At 41.7% G+C, this 13,380-nt stretch overlaps 1 protein-coding gene across 3 annotated transcripts in view; it reads right to left on the bottom strand.

The window, feature by feature from the left end:
• The window catches only part of LMLN (leishmanolysin like peptidase), a 99,898-nt gene that overhangs the window by 36,390 nt on the left and 50,128 nt on the right, over nt 1-13,380 (bottom strand). The window lies entirely within an intron of this gene.

Genomic DNA, 13,380 nt, shown 5'->3' with positions numbered 1-13,380 from the left:
TGAGGTGATCCACCCGCCTTGGCCTCCCAAAGTGCTGGGATTACAGGTGGGACCTAATCTGATTCAGTTGGCCTAGTTTCTTACTCTTCTGGCCTTGAATGTGTGCCATTCTACTATCACAGGGCTTGTTCCTGAGTAAACATTACACCATTAAAATAATGTTAACTTGAAATAAAATCATACACAGACAAATTTCTAGTAAAACAGTTTATAGTTTTATTTGGGAATAATATATAAGAAGTAGAGAAGATGGCGCTGTGAGAACAACCCAGGATTGGAGCCCGCGTTGAATCCACAAACAGTGAGTCAGTGCTGCATTTCCAGACTGACCTTTGTTGCCCACAGAACGGGGAAACTCCCAAGTATAAAAAGACACGGGACGCCAGGCAGTAGGTCTGCCTGGCGAAGCTGGCAGCCGGGGCGGCGGCGGCCGGCCCTACCCAGCAATCCCCACAGGGCGCGCTTTCCGGGTGCCTTGTTGAACCGGCAACCTGAGACTTGAGAGGACTGGACTTGAGACCGAACGAGACTTGCACAGTAGCCCAGCCCAGGGGATTGCAGGGACAGATCGTTTGGGAAACCCAGTGGGACGAACAAAACCGCGATTTCAAACTATCCCGGGCAGACGGTCCGAGACGCTCTGTGGGGGAGGGGAGTCCACCACTACGGAGGCAACCTGCCCCAACTGATATACACGCCCACTGCTGAGGCAGCCAGCCGTTGCCGAGGCAACCCGCCCCAACTGAGATACACGCCCACTGCTGACGCAGCCAGCCGTTGCCGAGGCAACCCGTCCCTACTGAGATACACGCCCACTGCTGACGCAGCCTGCCGTTGCTGAGGCAACACGCTACAACGAAGAGACTCCGCCGCAGGGCGTGGCGGAGACCACAGCAGAGCCGGCAGGAACAGCGCGAATCACACAACAGCAGGGCGGAGCCTCGGCAGCCAAACAGTGGCTAGTCTGCCTTCGAGCTGGGCAGGACACCTGATCGGACATCCAAAAATAAAGCCCAAACCCCTCAACACAGAGCATTTGAGAAAAAAAAAAAGGGTTGTTTAATGAGCTGTGTTGCAGCAGAATCAAACATAGCAGCCTAACAGCCCTGAATGAACAACAGAGTGCACAGCTCAGCAATTAAACCCCTATAAAGTACAAACTGTCTCCTCAAGCAGCTCCCTGACCCCTCTATATCCAAAAGACTGTCATTAGGCAGACATCATCCTGGGACAAAGAGAGCAGAAAAAGAAACTGGTAGCATCCCTCGCTGTGCCACGGCTACTAGAGGTGCACCCCAGAGAAGCAGGGTCTGGAGTGGACCTCAACAGTCGTACAGCGAAGGGGCTAGACTGGTAGAAGGAAAACCAAGCAACAGAAATACTTCATCATCAACATTCTGGGTGTCCACTCAGAGACCCAAACGAAAAGTCAGCAACTACGCAGACGACCAGCGGACAAATCCACAAAGATGGGAAGAAACCAGCGCAAAAAGGAGGAAAACACCTGTAACCAGAACACATCGCCTCCTAGAAAGGACCAAAACTCCTCACCAGCAAGAGAACAAAGCTGGACGGAGAATGACTGTGACGAAATGACGAAATTAGACTTCAGAAGATGGATAATGAGAAACTTTTGTGAGCTAAAAGATCATGTATTAAATCAATGCAAAGAAACTAAGAACCTTGAAAAAAGATTTGAAAAAAGATTCGAGGAAATGATAACAAGAATGGATAACTTAGAGAGGAATATGAATGAATTAAAGGAGCTGAAAAACACAATACGAGAACTTCGCGAAGCAAATGCAAGTTTCAATAGCCGAATTGACCAAGCAGAAGAAAGAATATCTGAAGTCGAAGACCAACTCAATGAAATAAAACGAGAAAAAAGCGCAAAAAGGAATGAACAAAGTCTCCAAGAAATGTGGGACTATGTGAAAAGACCTAACCTACGTTTGATAGGTGTACCAGAAGGGGACGAAGAGAATGAATCCCAGCTGGAAAATACTCTTCAGGACATCATCCAGGAAAATTTCCCCCACCTAGCAAGACAAGCCAACACTCAATTGCAGGAAATTCAGAGAACACCACAAAGATATTCCGCAAGAAGAGCAACCCCAAGGCACATAATCGTCAGATTCAATAGGGTTGAAATAAAGGAGAGAATACTAAGGGCAGCCAGAGAGAAAGGTCGGGTCACCCACAAAGGGAAGCCCATCAGACTCACAGCAGATCTCTCGGCAGAAACACTACAAGCCAGAAGAGAGTGGGGGCCAATATTCAACATTCTTAAAGAAAAGAACTTTCAACCCAGAATTTCATATCCAGCCAAACTGAGCTTCAGAAGTGAAGGAAGAATAAAATCCTTTGCAAACAAGCAAGTACTCAGAGATTTTGTCACCACCAGGCCTGCTTTACAAGAGCTCCTAAAAGAGGCACTACACATAGAAAGGATCAATCAGTACCAGCCATTCCAAAATCACACTGAATGCTAAAGAGCTTCAACATAATGAAGAATCTACAACAACTAACAGGCAAAACAGCCACTTAGAATCAAAATGGCAGTATCAAATTCACACATAACAATATTAACCCTAAATGTAAATGGACTAAATGCACCAATCAAAAGACACAGACTGGCAAATTGGATAAAAAGCCAAAACCCATCAGTGTGCTGTATCCAGGAAACCCATCTCACATGCAAGGATACACAAAGGCTCAAAATAAAGGGATGGAGGAAGATTTACCAAGCTAATGGAAAGCAAAAAAAAGCAGGAGTTGCAATTCTCATCTCTGATAAAATAGACTTTAAAGCAACAAAGATCAAAAGAGACAAAGAAGGCCATTACATAATGGTAAAAGGATCGATACAACAAGAAGAGCTAACGATCCTAAACATATATGGACCCAACACAGGAGCACCCAGATACATAAGGCAAGTTCTTAATGACTTACAGAAGGACTTAGACTCCCACACAATAATAGTGGGAGACTTTAACACTCCACTGTCAATACTAGACAGATCAACCAGAAAGAAAATCAACAAGGATACCCAGGGCTTGAACTCAGACCTGGAGCAAGCAAACCTGGTGGACATTTACAGAACTCTCCACCCCAAATCCACAGAATACACATTCTTCTCAGCACCACATCACACCTACTCTAAAATTGACCACATAATTGAAAGTAAAGCACTGCTCAACAAATGCAAAACAACTGAAATCATAACAAACAGCCTCTCAGACCATAGTGCAATCAAGTTAGAACTCAGAATTCAGAAACCGACCCAGAACCGCACAGCTTCATGGAAACTGAACAACTGGCTCTTGAATGTTGACTGGGTAAACAACGAAATGAAGGCAGAAATAAAGAAGTTCTTCGAAACCAATGAGAACGAAGACACAACGTGCCAGAACCTCTGGGACACATTTAAAGCAGTCTCTAGAGGAAAGTATATAGCAATAAGTGCCCATATGAGGAGAATGGAGAGATCCAAAATTGACACCCTATCGTCAAAATTGAAAGAGCTAGAGGAGCAAGATCAAAAAAAACTCAAAACCCAGCAGAAGACAAGAAATTACTAAGATCAGAGCTGAGCTGAAGGAGATTGAGACACGAAAAACCCTTCAACAAATCAATAAATCCAAGAGCTGGTTTTTTGAAAAGATCAACAAAATAGACAGACCACTAGCCAGATTGATTAAAAATAAAAGAGAGAACAACCAAATAGATGCAATAAAAAATGATAAAGGGGAAATCACCACAGATTCCACAGAAATTCAAACCATCATCAGAGAATATTACAAACAACTCTATGCACATAAACTAGTAAACCTGGAAGAAATGGATAAATTCCTGGACTCCTGTGTCCTCCCAAGCCTAAACCAGGAGGAAGCTGAAACTATGAATAGACCAATAACAAGGTCTGAAGTTGAGGCAGCAATTAAGAGCCTACCACACAAAAAAAGCCCAGGTCCAGATGGGTTCACAGCCGAATTCTACCAGACACACAAGGAGGAGCTGGTACCATTCCTTCTAAAACTATTTCAAACAATCCAAAAAGAGGGAATCCTTCCCAAATCATTTTATGAGACCAACATCATCCTGATACCAAAACCCGGCAGAGACCCAACGAGAAAAGAAAACTTCAGGCCAATATCCATGATGAACATAGATGCAAAAATCTTCAATAAAATATTGGCAAGCCGATTGCAACAGCAAATCAAAAAACTTATTCATCATGATCAAGTAGGATTCATCCCAGGGATGCAAGGCTGGTTCAACATACGCAAGTCTATCAACGTAATTCACCACATAAACAGAACCAAAAACAAAAACCACATGATTATCTCAATTGACGCAGAGAAGGCATTTGACAAAATTCAACAGCCCTTTATACTAAAAACCCTCAATAAACTCGGTATCGATGGAACGTATCTCACAGTAATAAAAGCTATTTATGACAAACCAACAGCCAATATCATACTGAATGGGCAAAAACTGGAAGCATTCCCTTTGAAATCTGGTACTAGACAAGGATGCCCTCTCTCACCACTCCTATTCAATATAGTACTGGAAGTTCTAGCCAGAGCAATCAGGCAAGAAAAAGAAATAAAGGGTATTCAAATAGGAAAGGTGGAAGCCAAATTGTCTCTATTTGCAGACGACATGATAGTATACCTAGAAGACCCCATCGCCTCAGCCCAAAAACTCCTGAAACTGATAAACAACTTCAGCAAAGTCTCAGGATATAAAATCAATGTGCAAAAATCACAAGCATTCGTCTACACCAATAACAGACTTAAAGAAAGCCAAATCAAGAGCGAACTGCCATTCGCAATTGCTACAAAAAGAATAAAATACCTTGGAATAGAACTCACAAGGAACGTAAGGGACCTCTTCAAGGAGAACTACAAACCACTGCTCAACGAAATCAGAGAGGACACAAACAGATGGAGAAACATTCCATGTTCATGGTTAGGAAGAATTAATATCGTGAAAATGGCTATACTGCCCAAAGTAATTTACAGAATCAACGCTATCCCCATCAAGCTACCATTGACTTTCTTCACAGAACTGGAAAAAACCACCATGAACTTCATATGGAACCAAAAGAGAGCCCGCATAGCCAAGTCAATTCTAAGCAAAAAGAACACAGCGGGGGGCATCACACTACCGGATTTCAAACTATACTACAAGGCTACAGTAATCAAAACAGCATGGTACTGGTACCAAAACAGAGATATAGACCAATGGAACAAAACAGAGGCACCGGAGGCAACACAACACACATACAACTATACAATCTTTGATAAACCTGACAAAAACAAGCAATGGGGCAAGGATTCCATGTTTAACAAATGGTGTTGGGAAAACTGGCTAGCCATGTGCAGAAAGCAGAAACTGGACCCCTTCCTGACACCTTACACTAAAATCAACTCCAGATGGATTAAAGACTTAAACATAAGACCTGGCACCATAAAAACCCTAGAAGGAAATCTAGGCAAAACTATCCAGGACATAGGAGTAGGCAAGGACTTCATGAACAAAACACCAAGAGCATTGGCAACAAAAGCCAAAATAGACAAATGGGACCTAATGAAACTCCACAGCTTCTGCACGGCAAAAGAAACAGTCACTAGAGTGGATCGGCAACCAACAGAATGGGAAAAAATTTTCGCAGTCTACCCATCTGACAAAGGGCTGATATCCAGAATTTACAAAGAACTCAAGCAGATTTACAGGAAAAAAACAAACAAGCCCATTCAAAAGTGGGCAAAGGATATGAACAGATACTTTATGAAGGAAGACATATATGAGGCCAACAATCATATGAAAAAATGCTCATCGTCACTGGTCATCAGAGAGATGCAAATCAAAACCACATTGAGATACCATCTCACGCCAGTTAGAATGGCGATCATTAAAAAATCTGGAGACAACAGATGCTGGAGAGGATGTGGAGAAAAAGGAACACTTCTACACTGTTGGTGGGAGTGTAAATTAGTTCAACCATTGTGGAAGACGGTGTGGCGATTCCTCAAGGCCTTAGAAATAGAAATTCCATTTGACCCAGCAATCCCATTACTGGGTATATATCCAAAAGACTATAAATCGTTCTACTATAAGGACACATGTACACGAATGTTCATTGCAGCACTGTTTACAATAGCAAAGACCTGGAATCAACCCAAATGCCCATTGATAATAGACTGGATTGGAAAAATGTGGCACATATACACCATGGAATATTATGCAGCAATCAGAAATGATGAGTTTGTGTCGTTTGTAGGGACATGGATGAATCTGGAGAACATCATCCTCAGCAAACTGACACAAGAACAGAAAATGAAACACCGCATATTCTCACTCATAGGTGGGTGATGAAAAATGAGAACACATGGACACAGAAAGGGGAGTACTAAACAGTGGGGTCTATTGGGGGGAAAAGGGGAGGGCCAGTGGGAGGGGGAGGTGGGGAGGGATAGCCTGGGGAGAAATGCCAAATGTGGGTGAAGGGGAGAAGAAAAGCAAAGCACACTGCCATGTGTGTACCTACGCAACTGTCTCGCATGCTCTGCTCATGTACCCCAAAACCTATAATCCAATAAAAAATTAAAAAAAAAAAAAAGAAGTAGAATTGCATCCAGGCGCAGTGGCTCACACCTGTAATCCCAGCACTTTGGGAGGCCAAGGTGGATGGATCATGAGACAGGAGTTCGAGACCAGCCTGGCCAACATGGTGAAACCCCATCTCCAGTTAAAAAAATATATACAAAAATTAGCTGGGCGTGGTGGTGTGCACCTGTAATTCTAGCTACTTGGGAGGCTGATGCAGGAGAATTGCTTGAACCCAGGAGGCAGAGGTTGCGGTCAGCTGAGATCACACAACGGCATTCCAGTGTAGACAACAGAGCAAGACTCCGTCTCGGGGGGAAAAAAAAGTAGAACTGGAATCTGAGACATACATGGAAACCAGGGTGGCCTCCGATATGTCCAGAAAACAAAGAAAAAGGTGAGGGTTTTATTGGGGAAAGAGGAAATTATACAAGTGTTTTGAAAGAAAGCTCACTGGTGTTGGCAGCATCTGAAAAGAGTTCCCATTGGCCAGTGTCAGCAGTTGCTAGGTAGGACTTGTAATGTTGAGCTTAAGGCTAGGACCCTGTAGCTGTGGAGCGGGTTTGAGAGACAGTGTGTCAGGAAAATGTTCCTGTATAAGTGACTAGTTCTCCTTGTGTGACTCATGTAGTAAACTGAAGTTTGGAAAAATTTCTTGTGATAGTGCCTGTTATCAGGCAAATCATGCATGAGAGTCCTCCCTTCCTGGTCTTCCCCAGCTCCCTTTTGTTAGGGTTTGATATAAGTGACTCTATTATGAATCTGACAACTTTCATAGATAGACAAGTCAATATTATGTCCTATACTTTTTAAACATCCTAGCTGGGAGCAGTGGCTCACACTTGTAATCTCAGAATTTTTGGGAGGCCGAGGCAGGGGGATCACTTGAGGTCAGGAGTTCAAGACCAGCCTGGCTAACATGGTGAGATCCTGTCTCTACTAAAAATACAGAAACTTAGCCAGGTGTGTGGTGGGGTGTACTTGTAGTCTCAGCTACCTGGGAGGGTGAGTGGGAGGATCACCTAAGCCCTGGATTATGCCACTGCATTCCAGCCTGGCCCTGTCTCGGAGGAAAAAATAAAATACTGATTGAGTTTCTAGATATATTTAATCGAAGGCAATGAGTTTGTTTTAGTTTTTCTTATTTATTCTTAGAGAAAAGATTAGTTTACAAAAGTTATAAAATTATACAAAATAGTCTCTTACCTGTGTGTACTATATTTTGTCCCCTTAGCATTATCAAAACATTAAATAAAAACATAGGCTCGGGAGTGGTGCAGTGGCTCATGTCTGTGTTCCCAGCATTTTGGGAGGCCAAGGTGGGTGGATCGCTTTAGCTCAGGAGTTTGAGACCAGCCTGGGCAACATGGCAAAACCCCATCTGTACAATATAAATTATTAATATTGAAAAAAAATAGGCTCAAAAGTTGGGGAGGTAAGAATCATCCCCTCCACTTGTACCACCTTACTACGAAATCAAACAAATATGTAAAGTAGCATCTTCCAAGACGTCTCCCCTTTCAAAGAACAAAACTCTCACTCAGAGAGAAATTAAAGGACTCCCAGTGCTCAAATGCCAAACTATCTGTAACTTCTACAACTACAATGTGAATTATACTACTAGCCAGCTTGGTATCACAGCAAGGCCAACTACCCAGATAGTGGCAGGTGCCCCTAATGCTGTACATCAGCAATTATTTTAGCAGTGCTCAGGTTCAGAAGCCCTTAGTCCTATGATTAAAGTGTAAAGCAAGTAGATGGAGCCTTCACATGGAGTGAAGGGACGTGCTGATGTACCTTTGTGAAGGTACACATTGATGAGTGCAGAATATAGTAACAGCACTATGTTATTTTGTCACCAGGCAGGCGCTCCAACTACACATCATGAGACCTTGATAACCATCTCTATGCAGCTTTTTCTGTATTAGCAGTCAACAGTTACTAAGCATTTATCATACGGTAGGCACTTTGCTAAATGCTAACACTACAGTAGTGAATAAATAAATACAGAACCTGCTATTATGAAGATCATAATCTTGTAGGGAAGGCAGATTTTACAAAATATTTGAAGTGTGATGATATTCCAAAGGAGAAATATATGGTGCTAATAGGAACATATTAATAGAGAAACCTAAGTTAGTCGAAGAATTAGGAAAGGTTTTTCTGAGGAAGCAACTTCAACTAAACTCACAAGGATGAGCACTAGTTAGTGAGGGGGCAGAGGGAGCATTAGAAACAGAGGATTTATTAGTAGTATCAGTGAGTTGTGAAACCAACTTAGCGGATCTTGATTAACATTTCTCTCTCTTTAAAAAAAACCACAGAATAAAGGACTGCATAAGGCCAAAATGGGGAAACCCCTCTTTACTAAAAATACAAAAATTATCCAGGCGCGGTGGTGCACGCATGTAGTCCCAGTACTCAGGAGGCTGAGGCAGGAGAATCGCCTGAATCCAGGAGGCAGAGGCTGCAGTGAGCCAAGATGGCGCCACTGCACTCTAGCCTGGGAGACAGAGCAAGACTCCATCTCAAAAAAAGAAAGATTAACTCTATGAGATAGATATTACTTTGATGCCTATTTTACAGATGAGGGAATTGAGGCAAAGATAGAAGCTAGTAAGTGGCAATGCTGGAATTTGAATATAAGGTTTTGGCTTCAGTATCTCTGTGCTTTTTTAAAAAAATTGAGGTATAATTCACATACCATAATATTAACTCTTTTTTAAAAAAATTTAATTCATGTATCATAAAACTCACTTTCATAACATACACAATTCAATGCTTTTTAGTGTATTCACACATTGTGTAATCATGACCACTACCTCATTTCAGAACATATTCATCATCCAAAAAAGAAACAATGTATTCACCTCCATCCCCACTCCCTGGCAACCATTAATCTACTTTCTTTCTCAATGGATTTGCTGATTCCGGACATTTCAGAGAAACAGAATATGGCCTTCTGTGTCTGGCTTCTTCATTTAACATAATGCTTTCAAGGTTCAAACATGTTGTAACATTAGCATGTATTAGGACTTCCTTTCTCTTTTGATTTTTCTTTTTCATAGACTACTTTTTATAGCAGGTTTCAGTTCATAGCAAAATTGAGCAGAAGGTACAGAGTTACCATATAACCCCATCCCCCCTCACTCGTAACTCCCCACTATCAACATTCCTCACCAGAGTGGTACATTTGTAAAAGCAGTGAACCTACAATCACACATCATTATCACACAAAGTCCATAGTTTAGAGTTCACTCTTGGTGTTATATATTGCTAAAGGTTTTAACATACATATAATGACATGCATCCATCATTACAGTGTCACTCGGTATAGTTTCACTGTCTCCCAAAATTCCTCTGTTCTCTACCCATTCATTCCTCCCTTTCCCACTAACCCCTGGTGACCACTGATTTTCCTTTTCCTTTTTTGAGATAGGGTCTCATTCTGTCATCCAGGCTATAGTCCAGTGGCCCAATCAAGGCTCACTGCAGCCTTGACCTCCTGGGCTCAATCAATCCTCTTGCCTTAGCCTCCTGAGCAGCTGGGACTATAGGCATGCACCACCACACCCACCTAATTTTTGGTAGAGACCAGTTTTCATCATGTTACCCAGGCTAGTCTCCAAGTGATCCTCCTGACTCAGCCTCCCGGTGCTGGGATGACAGGCGTGAGCCACTGCACCCAGCCTTTTTTTTAAGAGATGGTGTCTCACTATGTTGTCCATGCCAGATTTAAACTCCTGGGCTCAAGTGATCCTCCTACTTCAGCCTCCCAAGTAGCTGGGACTACAAGGTGTGCAACACTACACTGGCTTGATCTTTTTATTTTTTCCATAATTTTGCCTTTTCTAGAATGTCACACAGTTGGAGTCATATGGCATGGAGCCTATTCAAATTGGCTTCTTTCATTGAGTAATATGCATTTAAGGCTCCTCCATGTGTTTTCATGGTTTGATAGCTCATTTATTTTCAGTGCTGAGTAATATTCCATTGTCTGGTAGATGCCCCACAGTTTACCCATTTACATACTGCAGGACATCTTGGTTGCTTCCAAGTTTTGGCAATTATGAGTAGTGCTGCTATACACATCTGTGTACAGGCTTTTGTGTGGACATAAATTTTCAATTTGTTTGGATAAATACTAAGAAGTGTGATTTTGGATTGTATGCTAGGAGTAAGTAAACTGTCCTCCAAGGTGGTTGTACCATTCTGCCTTCCACCAACAATTAATGAGAGTGTCTTACTCTACATCCTCACAAGTATTCAGTGTTGTCAGTGTTCTGGAGTTTTACCTTTTTTTTTTTTGAGATGGGAGTCTCACTGTCTTGCCCAATCTGAAGTGCAATGGCACGATCTTGGCTCATTGAAACCTCCACCTCCCAGGTTCAAGCAATTCTCCTGCCTCAGCCTCCCAAGTAGCTGGGATCACTGGCATGCACCACCATGCTTGGCTAATTTTTGTATTTTTAGTAGAGACAGGCTTTTGCCATTCGTCCAGACTGCTCTTGAACTCCTGACCTCAGGTGATCTGCCTCTCGTGGCCTCCCAAAGTGCCTGGTTGATGAAATTTCACCATTCTAATAGATGTGTCATAGTTGTTTTAACTGGTAATTCCCTAATGACATATGATGTTGGTTATCTTTTCGTATGCTTATTCGTCATCTGTTTATCTTCTTTAGAGAAATAGCTATTCAAATCCTTCACCCACTCTTAAATTGTATTGCCTTTTTACTATTGAGTTGAAAGGTTCTTATAAATATTCTGGACACTAGACCCTTATCAGATATATAAGTTGCAAATGTTTTTTCCCATTCTGTAAGTTGTCTTCACTTTCTTTCTTTTTTTTTTTTTTAAAGAGACAGGGTCTTGCTATGTTGTCCAGGCTGGACCCAAACTCCTGGGCTCAAGTAGTCTTCCCAATTCAGCCTCCTGCGTAGCTAGGATTATAAGCATGGTTACTCCCAGCTGTCTGTTCTTTAATTTTCATGCCACTGCACCTCGGCAGCTCTTTTCACTTTCTTGAGTGTTCTTTAAGGCACAAATGTTTTTAATTCAGTAAAGTCCAAGTGTTCCTTTTTTTTTTTTTTTTTTTTTTTTTGGTAAGCTCGGGCTTTTGGTACAATGTTGAAGAAATCATTGCCTAATTCGATGTCATGAAACCTTACACCTGTGTTTCCTTCTAAGCATTTTGTAGTTTCAGCTCTTAAATTTAGGTTTTCAATCCTTTTAAATATATATATATATAGCTGGGAAGTGAAGCCTCTGGCTAGAAGCCAGAAACAGGCACTTTCTTTTGATCCATTTTGAGTTGATTTTTGTACACTGTGTACCACAGGAGTTCATTTTTGCGCATATGGATATCCAGTTGTCCCAGCGGCATTTGTTTAAAAAACTATTATGGTCCTGGCACCTTTATCAATATCTATACTCTTAATCACTATAAAAATGTGTACTTTGGTCATGATATATTTCTTACTGTGTGAGACACTGTGCCAAAAAAAAACTTGTAAACGATGATATGTAAAATGTGTGAAGACCTTCAGGCAACAGAAAGGATCACTTTAGATGCAGAGAGATAGACTTAGTAAAGCTACTATAGTAATCTAGTCAAAAGATAAAGGTGGCCGAGATAAAGGCAGTAGTCATCAAAAAAAGTACACAGACTTTAGCAATACTGAAGAGCTACAGTTTAGCAAGATGCATCATGGATTGGATGTGAGAAACAGGGAAAGAGAGTGATCAAGGATGACTCCCAGTGTTCTGGATAGACAGATGATATTATTTACTGGGAGAAGCAACTTAGTTAAGCCACACTGAAGTCTTAACGCACTGCATACTAATGATTTTTCAGGGTACGATTTTCTACCTCCTAAAGGTAGAAAACTGCCCCCAATTTCTTTGTTAGGCAGAATGCTACATTTTTTCCTTACTTTTCTTCCTTTGGGTCAAAGAAAAATTAAGAAAGTATCTGACTTCTGTAGATGCTTTGTTTAAAAACAATGCCTGTGAGGTATGCACTTATACCTAACTTCTGCCTTCCTCTCTCCCTCAGGGATGGCTTTGTCTCCTAAGTGACAGATAGATGGTAACCAAAATCTCTGAACTTCTTCAACTTCCAGCTTCCACTTACAAAATGACTTGCATTCTCACTTCCCTTCTTTCTTCATGAATTAATGGACAGAGTCGTGTCTTTCTTCCCATTCAAGTTCTCTCTTGGTTTTCTGGATCCCACTCATCTTGCATCCCCAGGGACAAAGCTGTGCTAATAATATCCTTTCTTACCTACATCTTCCTCTCATTTAAGCAGCTCACCCTATTGTGGCAGGCCTCCATCACAACTGTTTCAGCACTGACTGAGTGGTTAAATTAAATATTAAAAGCTAAAAAACCCAGTGCCCTTATACAAAGGCTAGAATATAACAAAAGCCCATTAAGAGTTTTGCCTGGGCCTTTCCTGGGCCTTGAGGCATGACAAAATAAGGAAGGAATTCTTAACAGGACCCATTTAAGATTAAACAAGTTTGTTTGGTTTTGTTTCCTTTTTTTTTCTCCTCTACATTCCCTTGTTATAAACAAGTTTTATTGAGGGTGTAAAGGAACTCCCCAGGCCTCCACAAATTTATGGGTAGTCTGAAGGAACTCCCCAAACCTCCATGACTTAGCAGGCGTCAATAGAAGGGTAATCATCCCAGCACCTAGACCCATTTATATTAAGTAAACTTACTGAGGCAGAAGAAGGTCTTCAGGACTCCAACCTTAGTT

The sequence above is a fragment of the Callithrix jacchus genome, chromosome 17 (assembly GCF_049354715.1).
Source record: "Callithrix jacchus isolate 240 chromosome 17, calJac240_pri, whole genome shotgun sequence".
In the NCBI taxonomy this organism is placed as follows: Eukaryota; Metazoa; Chordata; class Mammalia; order Primates; family Cebidae; genus Callithrix; species Callithrix jacchus.
The sequence above is the reverse complement of the archived record's forward strand: the minus strand, read 5'-3'. Positions and strand labels throughout refer to the sequence as shown.